This window comes from Eriocheir sinensis, unplaced genomic scaffold, assembly GCF_024679095.1.
Source record: "Eriocheir sinensis breed Jianghai 21 unplaced genomic scaffold, ASM2467909v1 Scaffold27, whole genome shotgun sequence".
In the NCBI taxonomy this organism is placed as follows: Eukaryota; Metazoa; Arthropoda; class Malacostraca; order Decapoda; family Varunidae; genus Eriocheir; species Eriocheir sinensis.
Window position 1 is genome coordinate 15,001 of NW_026111576.1, and position 17,664 is coordinate 32,664.

Here is a 17,664-nt window from a genome sequence, read left to right on the forward strand (position 1 = left end):
CAGTCGCAGATATCTCGACGACAGTCTTGCAGACTGTCTGTGAACTGGTAACAACACCCGACCAGCTGGCCAACAGTTGTCAAGGAGTTGGCCGACTGTACGCACGTTTACCTGACGTTTGTTACTGTCTTGGCGGCAGACTTGCCGCCAAGACAGTCGCCGAATTCTACCCAGAATTTTAAAAGGATATTTTACCGTAGCTGTCTTCATGGGTCCAAAGATAGAGGCTATAATGGGTTGAGATTCTGTTGTGTCTTGGGTTGCCACCCTTTCCTTAAAATACGGAATCGTCCCGTATTCAAGAGTGAAATGTAGGGTTCCGTTTTGAACCAATATAGAACGCATTTTTTTTTTTTTTTGTTCCTGTATTTGGCTGTCTGAATGGTCAAGCAAATAAAATCAGCATCCTAAATTTTGTAACGGGCTTGTCGGGGCGTTTAAAGGGTGTTGATTAAGACTTCAGCTTCCTTAAGGCGAATTATATTCGTAGCCTTTATGTAGAAGAGCGTTTGAGCGAGAGCGACTGTCGTTGTGTCAGTTTGACTCTCGTGAAGGAGTGACGAGTTACAGGTTGGAAAAACAATTGTTACAATTGGTCACGACTAATATTCTTTCAACAAAGCAATCCCTGCGAATATAGGTTAGTAAGTTAGAAGTCATTACATCTTATTTATCGGAAAACTTACATTTCGAGAAATCAGCAATTAAGTTTCAGGTTACAATATCGTCATGTACATATACATGAGTAGTTATTCAACCAAAGCTATTATGTATGATTGATATACTGTTTTTACATTGTATGTAGCTATTTCTGGTTAGTTGGTACCTGATCCTCTCCTTTTCTACGGATATTATGTTCAGCTACGGGTATCATGGGGATTCTCCTCTTCCGCCTATTCCAGCTTCTATATTGCAAGGCGATTGGAACGGCCAATGATGTTATGGACTGTTCAACACGATTATATGTCGTTGTCGATATTTTAGCAAGCGGGCAAAGACTCGAATCTTGAAGTCATTTGTGCTCCTGTCTAACTCAATGGCTATGAGACATGGACACTGAAAAGTGACTTGGAGAGCCGGGTCGATGCCTTTAGTGCCGTGTCTTCCCAGATGAGGTATCGCTGGAATGACTTAATGTCGAGCCAGCGACTACGAGTTACCAACTTAGTCCAGAACACCAAATCCGGCCAAATGGGCGTTCTGCACGCCTTTCGGATGTCGTTCCTTCCCCACAGGGTTGTTTTTACAAGACAACCAGGAGTGTCTCACCTACCAACCTGTAGATGGCGAGTTAATAAGGATCAATAATTGTCTCGATATTTAATAATGAAATAAACTCTGACGGTTTGCTTCTCTCGCCATCAGCAGCCTTGAACCTTCTTGTCTGTTATGACAGTCACACAGAAGCTTTATTCATCACCTGGCTACCTCGATGTGACATTTCGGACCAGTTTTATATTTTTCATCAGCAGCAAACCACTTGACGTGCTGGAGGCAGGTAGGAGGACACCTACCAAATGAAGTAAAGCTTACTGCTGCAGAGAGGTATATATGGGAGGTGAGAAGGAGCCAGCCTCCAAAGACCCCTTCCTTCCAACACCGGAGAGTAATTCAGCATGCTCTCTAAAGACAGATCCCCTCTATCCACAATTTTCACACTACATCTACACAACATATACACCTTTTCCCAAAATTCAAATTTCAAATGACGCACCTTCACTTGCTTCTGGAGTCCCCTACCTAGGGGGGACTACAAATTCCCCTATAGGGGACTCCTTCTGGCTGCTGACCTGAGAGGTGTCTTTGATAATTCCTCGAACCTCTTTCTTCAATTTCTGCAACGTTCTATGGTCTTCGTTCTTATTTTCATTCTGTGGAACACCATCTCTTCCTCTAAATCTCACCTTCTTCCTCACTAAAACACAGGTTTCTGAGGCTACTGACAGCAATCTCTACTCTGTTCCCTCCTACTACCTCTATCCTAAATTTCTTAATCCAAAGTTGGATGTTGCGCCTGATGCACAACGACATCACTTGCTCTCGTGCCCACAACCTTGATTTTTCAGAATTTTCCACCATCTGGCTAAGACTTCATTGTCATTCTATTACTAAAAACATCTGTGCTGCTTTATCTCTCACCTAACTCTCACTTTCCAACTATGTAAAATTCTTTGACTACTTGAACTCTAAAGTGAGCGGATATTCACCATCTCTCCTTGAAATCTCCATCTTAGGAGATTTCAATGTTCACCACCAGCTTTGGCTTTCATCCTCTTTTCACTGACCAGCCTTAGAGAATGTTTGGCAATTTTGTTATATCCTCAACGATCTAGAGCAGTTATCCAGCACTCTACACATCGTATTTCCGGACCGTCTTGGAGAGACAGGCCCAACATTCTAGACCTCTTCCTTACCTCAAAACCCTTCTGCTTATTTTATCAACTGTTCTCCTGTTGGGCTCCTCAAATCACAACCTTATTTTGTAACCTGTCCTTATCGCCCTGTACAATCTCTGACCCACTGGAAGAGGTATGGCAGATGCTTCAGGCATTTTGCTTCAGCTCAGTGGGACGACCTGAGGATGTACTTTCTTTCCGATTTCCCGTGGAATGATTATTGCTTAGGAGCCAGACCCCTCTGTGTGTGCTCACCGCATCACAGAGGTGATTGTCTCTGGAATGGAGGCAACATTCCCACGTACCTTCTCTATTCCTCACGCTAAAAAGCCTTGGTTTAATTACGCTTGTTCTCGTGCTGTCAGTGGTAGAGAGGCAGCTCACAAAGCGAAAACCAGAGCCCTTTCTGAACTAATGCGTGAACTATGAACTTTACATATCTGCCTGAATCGTTCCAAATCTATTATCCGACTAACCAAAAGTCTTTTATTAGAAAATACCAAACCTTGCTTTCTAACTCTTCCCGTGACTCCTGGAATCTAACCAAAACATCTCCACCAACTTCACTTCTTTCATCTCTCCCCTCCACTCTCAGTCAGTCCTGACGGCAACACTAAGCTGTCTCATCTATCTCTAAGGCTGAACTCTTTCTTCAAACTTTTTCTCAAAAGTCCACTTGGACGATTCTGGGCATATTCCTCCCCACTCATCCCCCCTCTGACTCTTTTATGCCTGTTATAAAAGATTCTTCAAAATGATGTTTTCTAAGCCCTCATGGCCTCAATCCTCAGAAAGCTTATGGACCTGTTGGAGTGCACAAGGTTCTGCCCTATCTCCCACTCTCTTCTGTTGTTCATTGATGATCTTCCAAAACGAACTATCCTATCCATTCTTATGGCGATGACTCCACTCTGCATTACTCAACTTCTTTTTAACAGAAGACCCACCCTACAGGTGTGAACTAACGATTCAAAGGTCGTAGGCAACAAAACGCTTAGCTTCAGACCTACCATTATTTCCGATTTGGGGCAAGAGGAACCTGACGTCCTTTCAACGCCTCATAAACACAGTTTCTCCACCCATCCACTCGACACAATCTTCCAAACAACTATCCTATTCATTCTTTGACAACACTAGCCTCACCTCTTCTTCAACACTAAACATCCTCGGTCTATCCTTAGCTCAAAATCTCAACTAGAAACTTCATATCTCAACTCATACTAAATCAGCTTCCTCGAGGCTGGCGTTCTGTACCGTCTCCGCCAGTTCTTCTTCCCTCTCGCACAGTTGCTGTCCATTGACAGGGTCTGTCCGCCCTCGTATGGAGGAAGTGCATCTCATGTGGGGTCCATTCACACAGCTTCCTTGACAGAGTGAGGCAAAGGCCCGTCTAAAACAGCTCTCCTCCTCATACTGATAGTCTTCTACCCTTCTCAAATTCCGCCGCAATGTTGCCTCTCTTTCTATCTTCTATCGATATTTTCATGCTGACTGCTCTTCTGAGCTCTCTCTAACTGCATGCCTTTCCGCCCTCCAAGGCGGCCCCTGCTGCACACGACTTTCTACCACACCCATCCCTATACTGTCCAAACCCCTTATGCGTAAGAGTCAACCAGCATCTTCACTCTTTCATCCCTCACGCTGGTAAACTCCAGAACAATCTTCCTTCATCTGTATTTCCTCCCTGCCTACGACTCTGAACTCTTTCAAGAATAGGTACCAGTGACATCTCTCCTCCCGAAACTGACCTCTCTTTGGGACACTACCTTTGACCTCTTCATTACCAGTAAGTAGCGGGCTTTTTTTTTTTTTTCTGACGCCCTTGAACTGTCTCCTTAGCTGTAAAAAAGAATAGGTATTGATCCGACTTATGGGTTTTCACTAGAATTATTTTGTAAAAATGTCAATGATTGCGTGCACATGTAGTTTTCCTCAGTCTTGAAAATCGTTGCCAGCGTTGTGTCTTTTAACAGATTATTCTGTTCATCCTCCAATAAAAAAATAATATTTTTATCTATATGTATCTATCATGGATCTGGAAGAAAAAGTTGCAAGCATTTACTTTTTTAATGACTTACTTGATCATCATCATTCTGAGACTTCACTGCGGTGTGAGGGTCATCACCTCCCTTGGCGTAGGGCCAAGTTGTACCGGAGGAGAAAGGGATTTGACACACAGTGCCGAGTGGGCTCGGGTCCACGTCATCATTCTGAAAACGATCTAATTAGAGAGAGAGAGAGAGAGAGAGAGAGAGAGAGAGAGAGAGAGAGAGAGAGAGAGAGAGAGAGAGAGAGAGAGAGAGAGAGAGAGAGAGAGAGAGAGAGAGAGAGAGAGAGAGACAGACAGACAGACAGACACCAAAGTGAGTCTTCAATAGGCTGGAGGACTAAACAAAGCTATTCCTAAAAGCCTTATCCTTTACTCTCACCACATATTCCAATTATCCATGAAAATATCGAACTTCTGCTTTAGGGTCTCTTATCGTATCAACACTCACTGCATGACTGGGCTCATGCCGTGCATTCTCCACACAACATGGAAATTCAGGTTTGTGTTGAATCTAACTTATCTAACTGAAACTCATTGCCTGGAGCTCTGCAATTTCAGTTTCCTCATACCACAACAACCTTATTAATTTCACCTTGGATTAAATATTTTCATCAATTTATAAACTTCGCTCAAACTTCATTGTACCCTTTGCCATGTAAGGAACTTTGAGCGCCTAAAAGGCGGGTGATGGGTGATTTCGAGAGATTGAATTAGAACTTGTAGAAGTGAGAGTTGTGTGTCATGTGTCTCCCGAACTGTTACACATCTCATCCCGTCAGCGGGTTTCCGGGGCAGATATCGTTAATGGAAGCACTGATAACATCGGTACCGACATTCCAGTATCGGTAGTACTCGGTACTGAAAGAAATATATCTCATTAATTATCGAGGTATCATCTCAGTGTCAGCGCTGGCACTGATAGGATAACTCTGGATGATATGGATATTTTTTCCCTTCCCCCAGTCTCTCTCAGGAAGCGTGATGATTTTCCTAATTCTTCAGAATATGATCGACAACAGCTTCACAAACTGCAAAATTCTCAAATAAAATAAAACATTACAAAAAACATGTATTTAAGGATATATGTATCGACACCTCCCAGAATTGTAAGGAAGCTGTCCCTTGTGGTCGGAATCACCCCTGTTCCTGCTTTACTAGACAAACAAAAAGGGACCGCTGTATGGACGGGATCCTCATACGCAGCTTGAAAGAGTTCAGGTAGTAGGCACGGGGAAAAACAGACGTATGAAGGCTGTTCCAGGGTTTACCTGCAGTGAAGGGTTAAAAGAATGAAGAGGCTGGTTAACTTCCTGCATAACGGATATGTATAAAATAGGGAGAGCAAGAATAAAGAGGTTGGTGGTGTGCAATGGGGCCACGGGAGGATGGAGGCATACAGTTAGCAAGCTCAGAAGAGCAGTCACATGAAAAGATCGATAAAAATAGAAAGAGATGCAACATTGCGGCAGAATTTATGAGGTAGAAGATTGCGAGTAAGAGGAGAAGGAACTGATGAGACGAAGAGCCTTTCAAGCCGTACCATAAATCAACCACTTCGACTGTCGAACATCTTCGGCCATTTTCTGCTACCATAAAACTAGAAGGGATTTTTTTTTTCCGGAAGGGAGGGGAAGGTGTTAAAAGGGGAAATTCTTGAAATCTGGCAAGGGGTCGGGGCAGTCACATCTTCGTCAGCCCCTTCGCATATTTTATGCGTCAATCCTATATTTCTTCCATTAATTAATATAGTAGCACATTATCCAGGAATTATGAGAATTTTATTTTATCTACGTTAAAGGCAAGTATGAATCTGGCATTTTTTAATAAATTATTAAAATATTGCCATAAAGACTTAGGGTTTGTACTTCTTGCATCATGATATTCAACCTCATTGGTCAACACACCTGTTTGATTAACTGCTAAGCAGGCTCATCTTTTTAAGCTTAGTAGCTCCGATTGGGGGCCTTGGATCCAATCCTGTGGGTGGGTGCTGCAACTCCTTCCAGGCTCTCTTTGAGCTGAGGGAGGAGTGAAGGCGTGGAGGCAGTTGAGGAGGGGCAGTTGACAAATCTCTGCCCAAAAAGTAACATTTGGTTGTTGGGAATAGCCAGGTCAGGTTTTTAGATAGGGGCCTTTCTACATAGTAAAGATAGGAAACGTAGGTGACCAGGTGTGTTTTCCAGGGCGGGATTAGGGATGTCAAAGATAGGGTAGAGTCGTGCATGGCAGGCGAGGGAGTCAAACCCACTGTCTGCCCGAGCGTAGGGAGGGAACGACATAGGGGTAGGTTAAGTAGCGAGCAGCTTCTGCGTCGCTACAGGGAGGCTTCGAAGAGCTACGTCCAAGGGCGGGGTTCCTGTGGTGTGTGGGGTTCTGCCAAGGCAAAGTGGGTTATAGGTGACATTTGGTTTCCAGGGCTATTGCATTAAACTGCAGGCTGGCAGATTATTGTAAATCCAATGGATGGACATCTGTTCACGCCTGGGACCGTTTTTGGCAAGAACCACCTATACCAGAGGGATGGGGTTCACCTTCACAGGAGGGGGTACAGATCTTGTCTGGAAGCCCTTGAACGGATTGGGGGCTTTGGTGTTTTTTAGGTAAGGGTAAGCAAAGGCCTAAGACGGCCTACGACTTGAATCCTTTTCAAGAGGAGGCATCAGAGACACCTCTCCTCCCAGTATTTCTCTGATCTTACTTCGGCCACCTCTCTTTTATTTCTTTTTAGAGCAGCGAGGAGCAAAAGTGGGCTTTTTTTAGCGGGCTTTTTTTTTATTGTTTTCTTTTGGGCCCTAAGCTGCCTCCTTTGTTGTAAAAAAAAAAAAAAAAAAAAGTGGGAGCACTAAATGTAGTAAAATAATAGCAGCTGCAGGTAAAGCAAAGTGGTAAGTCTAATGTGTACTATAACAAAACAGTAGAAGTATTAGAAATAAGATAGATTTATTGAGGGGGAAGGCGTGCGTAGAGTAGAATTTGATATGATAGTGATCACAGAGTCATGAGTAAACACTGCAAACGGACACTTTCTCCCAGAATTAGAAATTGAAGGTACAAGATATTCCACCAATATCGAATAGGAGCAGGAATGGGGTGGGGTCGCACGCTTCTGGGTCAGGGATAATATTAAGTGTGTCATTAGCACCTCAATCAAGGTAGATAACAATACACAGAATCCTCTGGGTAGAAACAATAGGTAGGAAGGAAGTTTGTCATATGAGTACTTTACAGACAACCCAACTTTTGCCTAGGGACAGTAGCCGACCCCCTTTACAGGAAATTAGTAGGGCGTCAAGATATAGAAATGTGTGTAATTGGGGATTTCTAATTATAGAACATAGAGGACATACTTATCCGGAGACAAAGAGGATCAGTGACTGGTTAGGATGTGACACAGGATACTCTCCCAAGCAGTTAATCAAAAACACGACTAACGAGGGAAGAAAAATATTTTGGATTTATTGTTAACTAACAGTGAGGACATAATATGGGCCATTGAGGTTGCGGATTCATTAGGTAACAGTGATCTGTAAGTGAAATTAGATTTTAATATTAATGGGAGGATAGAGTCAGCATTAGCAACACATTAATACCTGACTTCAGAAGGCAGACTACGAGGGCCTAAAAAAGCAGCTGTAAAGGCTTAGGGAGTGAGACCAGATGTGGGGTCAGGACCCAGAGCAGGAGGGTCAGCAATCTCTGGTGAGGTCAACTAGTCAGGTCAGTAGCTTGAAGGGTGAGTACAAAGGGACAAGATAGTGAGCACAATATAGGTCACAATAGGGTCAGAGATTAAACTAGGGCAGAAACAGTTTGTACATCACAGAGGAAGCTCATTAGGTCAACAGCAAAATTACTCCGCGATGAATGCGACAGACAAGCTAAAAACTGAAATAGGGAAGGAAAAAGAGGACTATATAAGTTAAAACTGCAAGGAGGAAACTCCATCTAAGATGATAGTTACAACGATTTAGGCTAGAAACAGTAAAGAAGAACACGCGTATGGCAAAAACGTAATTATGAGATTAGAAATTGCCAGGAAGCAAAGACTATCCAAAGGGCTTCTTTCAGTTTTTATAAGACCATAGGTTAGGACAAGATAGGGCCGCTTAACCCCATGAAGTTCCGAGGGTGGTAAACACCCGGCCACCCGTCAGGCACTTTATCAAAATCGATACATTTTTTATTTTATTATCAAGTGTAGAAGAAAAAACAGTCCTATGACAGGTAAATGCAGGAACAATTTAGATTAACATGTGATATCAATAGGGAACCATATGAATCCCCTGTTATTTTGCTACACACGATTATTTCCTGAGAAACCGACGCCAACGTCATTTTGAAACACAATCGATAAGCATTATGGGAAGCGTTCCAAACGGCTGCCCGACTGCTCGGGATGTACACAACCTATACGATACGACGATAAGCTTAGCGCCATTGTTACAGGTATATATATACCTGTGTTGGATACTGCATGTTTTGCATTTATTTGTTAAAAAAGCTTTAGCTGACACCCTAAACAGACTCGCAAACAAACTGGCTGTAGGTAAGTATAATGAAGCGGAAGCTTTATATATATATATCCGTTTCGTTGGCAGCAAGTGGATTCTAGGGTGCGTTTCAAAGTAAGGCCATCTAGATGGCATTAGTTCTAGCGTGGTGAAAGGTCAACGGGCGGTTGGTGATTACAAGCTTGTGATTGATGATTGATTGATAGTTTATTGTTACAAGTAAACAACAATACAGAAGGGAGGAAACATGCCATCCCAGCTCCTAGGCAGTAGCAGTGTGATGGTAATGGTCGCGTGAGCAAGAGGGACGTCGCACCTCAAAAATATTTCTGTCCACTGGCCTCTATATATTTTGATGTTCCTCTGTCTCTATCCCTGAGGTGTGACGCTGCTGGAAGCTGCCGCGCTGCCACCTTGAATCTCAGCAATTCAGCTCCACAAACCTCTTGCCCTGAATCATAAAGAGTTGCGTTACACTTCAACCCCCCCACAATAATGGTCATCAATACCACCACCACCACCACCACAACACCACAACAACAACAATAACAACACTACTACCACCATCACCATCATCATACACCACCACCACCACTATCATCACCACCACACCATCATCACCATCATCACCACCCACCACCAAAATCCAGCACCACCACCACCCAATTACCCACCACCCACCACCAACAACAACAACAACAACAACAACAACAACAACACCACCGCCACCACCTAATTGCCACCCCACCGTCACCACCACCTCACCACCATCATCACCACCACCACCACGACCACCACCACCATTATAATGCACCACCACCACCAATTTGTCATCATCACCACCGCCACCACCCACCACCACCACCATCACCACCATAACCACCACAACCACCAACCATCATCACCACCACCACCAAACACCACCACCATCAACCAGACTCACCATCACCACCATCACCACCATCATCACCACCATAATCACAATCACCACCATCATCACCCACCAACAACAACACCAACACCAACACCAACACCAACACCAACACCACCACCACCACCATCACCATCACCACCATAACCACCACGCCAACCACACCACAACCACCACCACCACCATAACCACCCATCATCACCACCATCACCCATCATCACCACCATCACCACCACCCACCACCCACCAACGCATCACCACCACCACCACCAACACCACCACCATCACCATCACCACCATCACAGAACATTACCACCATCATCACCACCACCACCATTAATCACCCACCATCATCACTACAATTCAACGTGCTCCAACAACAACACCAACACCAACACCAACACCAACACCCAACACCATCCGCAACACCATCACCATCACCCACTACCACCCTCACCATCCACCAATAACCACCACCACAACCACCACCATCATCACCACCACCACCATCACCATCACCACCACCACCACCACCACAACAATTTCACTACCACCATCATCATCATCACCACCACACCACCACCACCACCACCAAGAATCCAACCACCACCATCATCACCACCAACACCACCACCACCACACCATCACCATCACCATCACCACCATCACCATCATCACCCACCATCATCACCCACCCACCACCACAATCACCACCACTCATCACCACCACCTTCTCAACAACAACAACACCAACACCAACACCAACGCACCATCACCATCACCCAGCCCACCCCACCACCATCCCGCACCATCACTTCCTCACCACCACCAACACCACCTTACCACCATCACCACCACCTCACCACTCATCCCCACCATCACCACTCACCACCACTTATCCCTGCACCATCACCACTCACTCACCACCAACACCACTTTTCACCGACCATCATCACCCACCACCACCATCATCACCACCACTGCCACCACCAATTAACGACCACCCACCAACGGCTACATCTATCATGCACCACCACCAACCACCACCGCCATCATCACAAACCACCACCACCATCACCACCACCACCACCACCAACAGCAACAACACTACCACCACCACCACCACCTCGTCACCACCCACCACCACCACCCATCACCACCACCGTCACCACCACCACCACCGTCACCACCACACTCATCACCAATTAACGCCACCGTCACCACCACCCAATGCCACCACCACCACCACCGCCACCAACACCACCATCACCACCGTCACCACCACCACCCCACCACACCACCACCACCCACCACCACCACACCACGACCACCACCCCACCACCATCATCACCACCACCACCACCACCGCGCCATCACCACCACCACCAGCCCACCACCACCACCACCACCACCACCACCACCACCACAACCGCCCACCATCATCACCACCACCACCAACACCAACACCACCACCAACACCAACAACATCACCACCACCACCACCACCAATTAATCATCACCACCAGCAACAACAACAACACCAACACCACCACCATCACCACCACCACCACCACCACCACCATCATCACCACCACCACCACCTCCACCACCAACCACAACCACCACCACCACTCATCACCACCACCACCACCACCACCACCACCCACCACCACCACCACCACCACCACCACCACCACCACCACCATCACCACCACCACACCACCATTATCATGCGGACCACCACCACCACCATCGTTTCACCACCACCAATTCCCCAACACCATCAGCATCACCACCATCACCACCACCACCATTACCACCACCACCACCACCACATCACCACCACCACCACTACATCACTACCACCACGGCAACCCCCACCATTATCATGCACCAACCAACACCACCACTCATCACCACCACCACCATCACCACCACCACCTCACCACCACCACCACGGCAAACCCCACCATTATCATCATGCACCACCAACACCACCATCATCACCACACCACCATCATCATTCGTCATCACCACCACCACCACCACCACCCACACCATCATAACCACCCATCATCACCATCACCCACCACAATCATCACCATCATCACCATCAGCCACCATCACCAGCACCACCATCACCACCATCACCAAAACCACCACCACCAAAACCACCACCACAATCATCATCACCACCATCAACATCACCACCACCATCATCCTCTACAAACCACCACCACCACCATCATCAGTGCACCAATTCACCATCATCACCACCATCACCACCTCACCATCACTTCATCATCACCACCACCACCTTCTTGCCATCACCACCACCACCATCATCACCACCACCACCACCACCACCACCACCACCACCATCACTGCCACTTTCACCACCACCACCACCACCATTACCACTAACGATCATAAGAACATAAGAACATACAGAACGCAGGAGTCTGCAAGAGGCCGGTAGGCCTGTAACGAGGCAGCCCTTTGACCCCTAAGTCTCCCGTGTATCTTAATCCCCACCTAATATCGCTGTCCATGAATTCTATCTAGTCTATTTCTTGTAATGTGACAATTGTATTGGCACCCGTTCACCACATGACTGCTAAGCCTATTCCACGCATCCACCAACCCTGTTAGTAAACCACTTTTGCCTATGAAACCCTGTTGAATCTGAATTTATCCAGCTTTAAACCCATTACTTCGTGTCCTACCCTGTTCTCTTCTACTCAACAAAACCTCATGAATGTCTCCCTTATTAAAGCCTCTTCATCCATTTATAAAACCTCGATCATATGTCTCCACGCACCCTTCGCCTTTCTAGAGAAAAGCAAGTTTAATCTGTTTGAGTCTTTCCTCAGTATGGCGTAAGTTTCCTCAACCTCCTGAATCATCTTAGTCATCCCTCCTCTGCACCGATTTCTACATTTTGATATCCATTCTTCAGTAGGGTGACCAGCAGGAACTTGAAACCGCATAGTCGTAAGATGAGGTCTAACTAATGCTAAAATTATAGTTTGATAAAGACTTCGGGGCTTCTTGTTGCTTTACGCCCTTGAAATAAATCCCAGTACCCTATTAGCTCGATTTCTTAGCTTGAATGCATTGTGTCCCTTGGACGGAGATCAGAGTTTCACTAAGACCCCTAAATCCTCTCGGCACTCCAGATCCTACTTATGAGAGTGTCATTTAAGCAATAGTTATGTGAGGGGTGTGTTCCACCTACACTCTTGTAGAATACTGGTATCTTTGCTACATTGAACTCCATCAGCCATTTATCCGCCCAGTCATATAATCTGTTGAGTTCACCTTGGAGAATACTTCAGCGTCCTGATCCGACTCCAATTACTCTCACCGATCTTGGTATCATCTGCAAATTTACCTAACATCACTTACTAATTCCTGTGTCTAAGTCATTGATATAAATAATAAAACAAAAAGTGGACCTAATACCGAGCTTCCTCAGGGGACCCCACTCCGTAACACATCCCCAGTCAGATCTTTTACCATTGATTTGCACTCTTTTGCTTCCTCATTGCTAAGCCACGCCTTGACCCAGTTCAAAACTTTTGGCCCCTCTACCCGTGAGCCTGTAATTCTACAGTTGAACAGTCGCCAGTGAGGAACTCGTCACAACGCTTTACTAAAATCAAGATATATTACATCATAATTTTCTATCTCTGTCAACCGCCTCAGCCACTTTTATTGTAGAAGGACAAGAGATTGGTGAGGCATGACCTACCTTTTGTAAACTCCATGCTGCGAGTCGTGAATTAAGCTAGTGTTTCTTAAAATGCTCCTGAATGTTCCTGGCTATTATGGACTCCAAAGCATCTTCCCTATAACAACCGATGCAAGCTTAATAGGGCGATAAGTTTGAAGCCAACTGACCTGTTCTCCCTTTTTAAAATCGGCGTCACATTAGCTACTTTCCATTGGCTCGGCACATAGTTGGTATTTACCGACATCTTAAAGATGTCGGTTAGTGGGTCACTGATTATATCACCCAACTCCTTTAATACCCTCTTGGAAATATCCTGTCAGGATTCCTGGCGACTTGTTCTTTTCTTCAGCCATTATCTATCTTCATCCCGAACCACTTGCCTGGTAATGATTATATCCCTCAATTTATCGCCATCCCCGCCATCGTACACCTGGAACTCTTTCCGGTATAGTCGTTCGACCCTCCTGTGGTGAATACTTGAAAGGAAGTAGTCGTTCAATGTGCTCATATTTTCGTAATTTCTCACTAGTTCTGTGTTTGTTTTCAGCGGTCCAATTTTTCCCCGTGTTTTGTTCTATACATCTGAAAGAAGCCCTTAGGGATTACTTTTCGCCTCATTTGCTACTTTGATCTCATAGTTCTTTGCTATCCTGCGTGTTTCTTTTTCTTAACTAATCTAGATAGTTCGACGTACCGGCCCCTGAGATGTGTTTCCCCATTCTTTATTTTCTGATAATTCCCCTTCTTTAACCTCCAATCTCGTGTTTTAGTCCACGGAGTCATCCACTTAGGATCATTGTTTTATTTTCTAAGTGTTCGCTGTGGTATATGCTGTTAACCTTGCCCTCTACTATTACTCTAACCAAATCTTTTTATTGTAAGACATTTCTACCTGGTTCTCCTGGCTCTCCAATCCGCAGTTCTGGCCCCTCATGAATCCCTAAATTATCCCAGTTTACCCTTCAAGATGTCTTCGAAGCCCTCGTAGTTTGCTCTTCAAATTGGCACAATTAACACTGGGTTTGGTCTTGCGGGTTACGCCCAGTCTAAGCTTGTAAACGAACCGTTCTGTGATCACTATTTCCAACTCTCCGCCCACCTCCAACTCACGTAGCAGTTCCCATTATTGTTAGACTAGTCAAATATGTTATCCTCCTCTGGTAGGTAATGTAATCTACCTGCTTAAGGAAATTATCTGTATAACTTCAAGAAAGTCCTCGGCTTCCAGGTCACCCACCCACTAGATCTTCCCAGTCTATATTCCTATAATTAAAGTCCCCATTACGCAGATTATTTCTACTCATACTGCCCCTGCCAATCTCCTGTAGTAATATACTGCATGTCCTGCCTGTTAATAGTTGGGTGGCCTGCAAGTATAACTCCTAGAGTTAGTTTTTCTTTCCTTGTAAACGTCCACCCAAATTGATTCTGAATCCATGTTAGTTTTGACTGAGTTGTTAACTAAAACATTTAAGTGAGTCTTTGAACATATAGCGCAACTCCAATTCTCCCTTTCTGCCCCTTCTGTCTTTGTGAAACATCTGATAACCCGTTATTTCAAATTCTGATCTAAAATTTCTATTAGCAGTGTTTATCCATGTCTTAAAGTGATCGCTATTATGTCAAAATTTTCTGAACAAGCTTCACCCCTCGTGCAAGTCTCCTGTTTTGGAGTCTTGCTGTCAGCAGAGAATGATTCTAATTTGTCCTCAGTTGACTCCCCTATGAAACTTCTAAGCTGCCTGGTTATGGTTATGAGCTAGGATGTCCAATCTCCATTACCCTCCGGCATTGTTCTATTACTCCTCCCCCTCGCCTATACTAAAAATCCTCAGGGTACTCAAGTGAAGTCGCTCAAGGTTGGAGTCTGAGGAGGTGTTTTCAACACCCCTTTGAACGTCAAGAGTATCCTGCTCACGGGCGTAGCGGGCGTCGTTGCCAAAGAAGAGGTCCCAATTATTCGACGAACAGCCACCCATTGCGCCTTCCGCAGTGCTTCCAGCAAGTCTGCTGTTCACGCTATCGTCCCGGACAGCCACTCCTCCATCGCCAACTCCACTCCTTGGGAGGACGCCATGACACTACTAGGCGTAATCACCAGCGTCACGCCGTGGATCCTGCCTTAACAATTAAAAATAATGTTACTGAGAATTAACCACAGGTAAAATAAGGATACACGCAGTAATGAATTTAAACTTGGTGAAAGAGTAGGATTTAGAGATATATAGTGCAAGCATTGTTTAGTAATAGGGGTGGTGGGGGAACAGAATAGACTCGCGCTAAATCACACTGTAGTTAGTGCAGGACGATAGCTTGTTTTAAGAGTAGGCCCGGTATGCTACATGGACGAGGATACAGTGTGGCAGTGAGGTGTGGGTGAAGTAAGGATACAGGGTACTGAGGCACCACGCCCGTACCGAAAGCAAAATGATATCAAACCTCTACTGTAAACCCCTGAAACAAATCACCCATCGTGAGTAATGGGGGGGATTCTGGAGCTGCGCTGTGTAGGCCACTCGGCCTCTTGCAGTTTCCCTATGTTCTTATGTTCTTATGTTGTTCTATCAATAAGGCTGAACTCTTCGCTCAAACTTTCTGTAAGAACTCCTCCTTGGACGATTCTGGGAATATTCCTCCTACTTATTCCCCCTCTGAACTCTTTATGCCTATTATCAAAATTCTTCATAATGATGTTTTCTATGGCCTCTCTGGCCTCAACTCTCAGAAGGCTTATGGACCTGATGGAGTGCGTCCTATTGTCATTAAAGTGTGCTAAAATCGTATGCTTTCTTGTGACATTACCCTGCCTGGTCAAACTTTTTCGTCTCTACTTATCAACATCCTACCTTTCCTTCCCCTTGTTGAAGTACGCAGCGTACAGCTCTGTACTTTTGTAAGAAGGGTGACCGTTCAATAACTCAAACTACCGCCCTATAGTTTTTTACTCTCCCTGCTCTGTCTAAAGTTGGTTGAATCAATCCTTAACCGGAAGATTCAAAAGATCTTCCCACTCCTAACCTCTATCTGATCGTCGAAGTATGGGCTCCACAGAGTGCGTTCTACTAGAGGATCTTATTGCTCTTTAACTTGACCTCTTGGTCATCCTCTCTTAGCCGTTTCGGTGCAACTTTCTCTGTGCATGCTCGACATTTTGAAAAGCCTTCGATAGAGTCTGGCACAAGTCTTTGCTTTCCTTAAACTGCCCCTCTTTCCAATTCATCCCTCTCTGTTCCTTTATCTCCAGTTTCCTTTCCAGCCGTTCTGTATCTCTGCGGTGGTAGCCGGTCACTGTTCTTCCCCTAAACCTATCAACAGTGGTGTCCCACAGGGCTCTGTCCTATCACCCACTCTCTTCCTCTTATTCATCAATGATCTTTTTTCCATAACAAACTGTCCTATCCACTCATACGCCGACGACTCCACTCTGCATTATTAAACTTCTTTCAATAGAAGACCATCCCAACAGGAAGTACATGACTCCAGACTGAAGGCTGCAGAACGCTTCACCTCAGACCTTGCTATCATTTCCAATTGGGGTAGAATGAGCCTTGTGTCCTTCATTCCCTCAAAAACTCAATTTCTCCACCTATCAACTGGCAAGATCCGCTTTGAGTGAAGGCATTGTCTGGTCGTGCAGATCTTCCGCCACGACTATTTCACTAGAAATCACGTAGAAGGATTTGCGGACGGCTGGTGCGTTATCCGCGGATCGAAATGTCGCGTTAACCATCACTATAGGATCGCATTACAGTTCATGGTATCCCAACAGCTTCTTCACAAAAGCTTGGGCCTGTCAAACAGTGTAGTTTGTTGGTGAGTTTCAGTGGATGGGAAGCTTAAGAGTCCTAGATAGAGACTTCAGAGCCGCTAAACCAAATTTGAGGTGTCTGTCGGAAGGCAGGTTTAGGGTGTTGATGACAGCAGCTTCACAAGGATTATATTTCCTCCTCGGTACTCCAGAGCGAGGAGCAGGAAGCGACTGTCGTTGCCAGATTATCGGACTCTCATTGAGCATAGTATTTACCGTTTTTAAAATATTG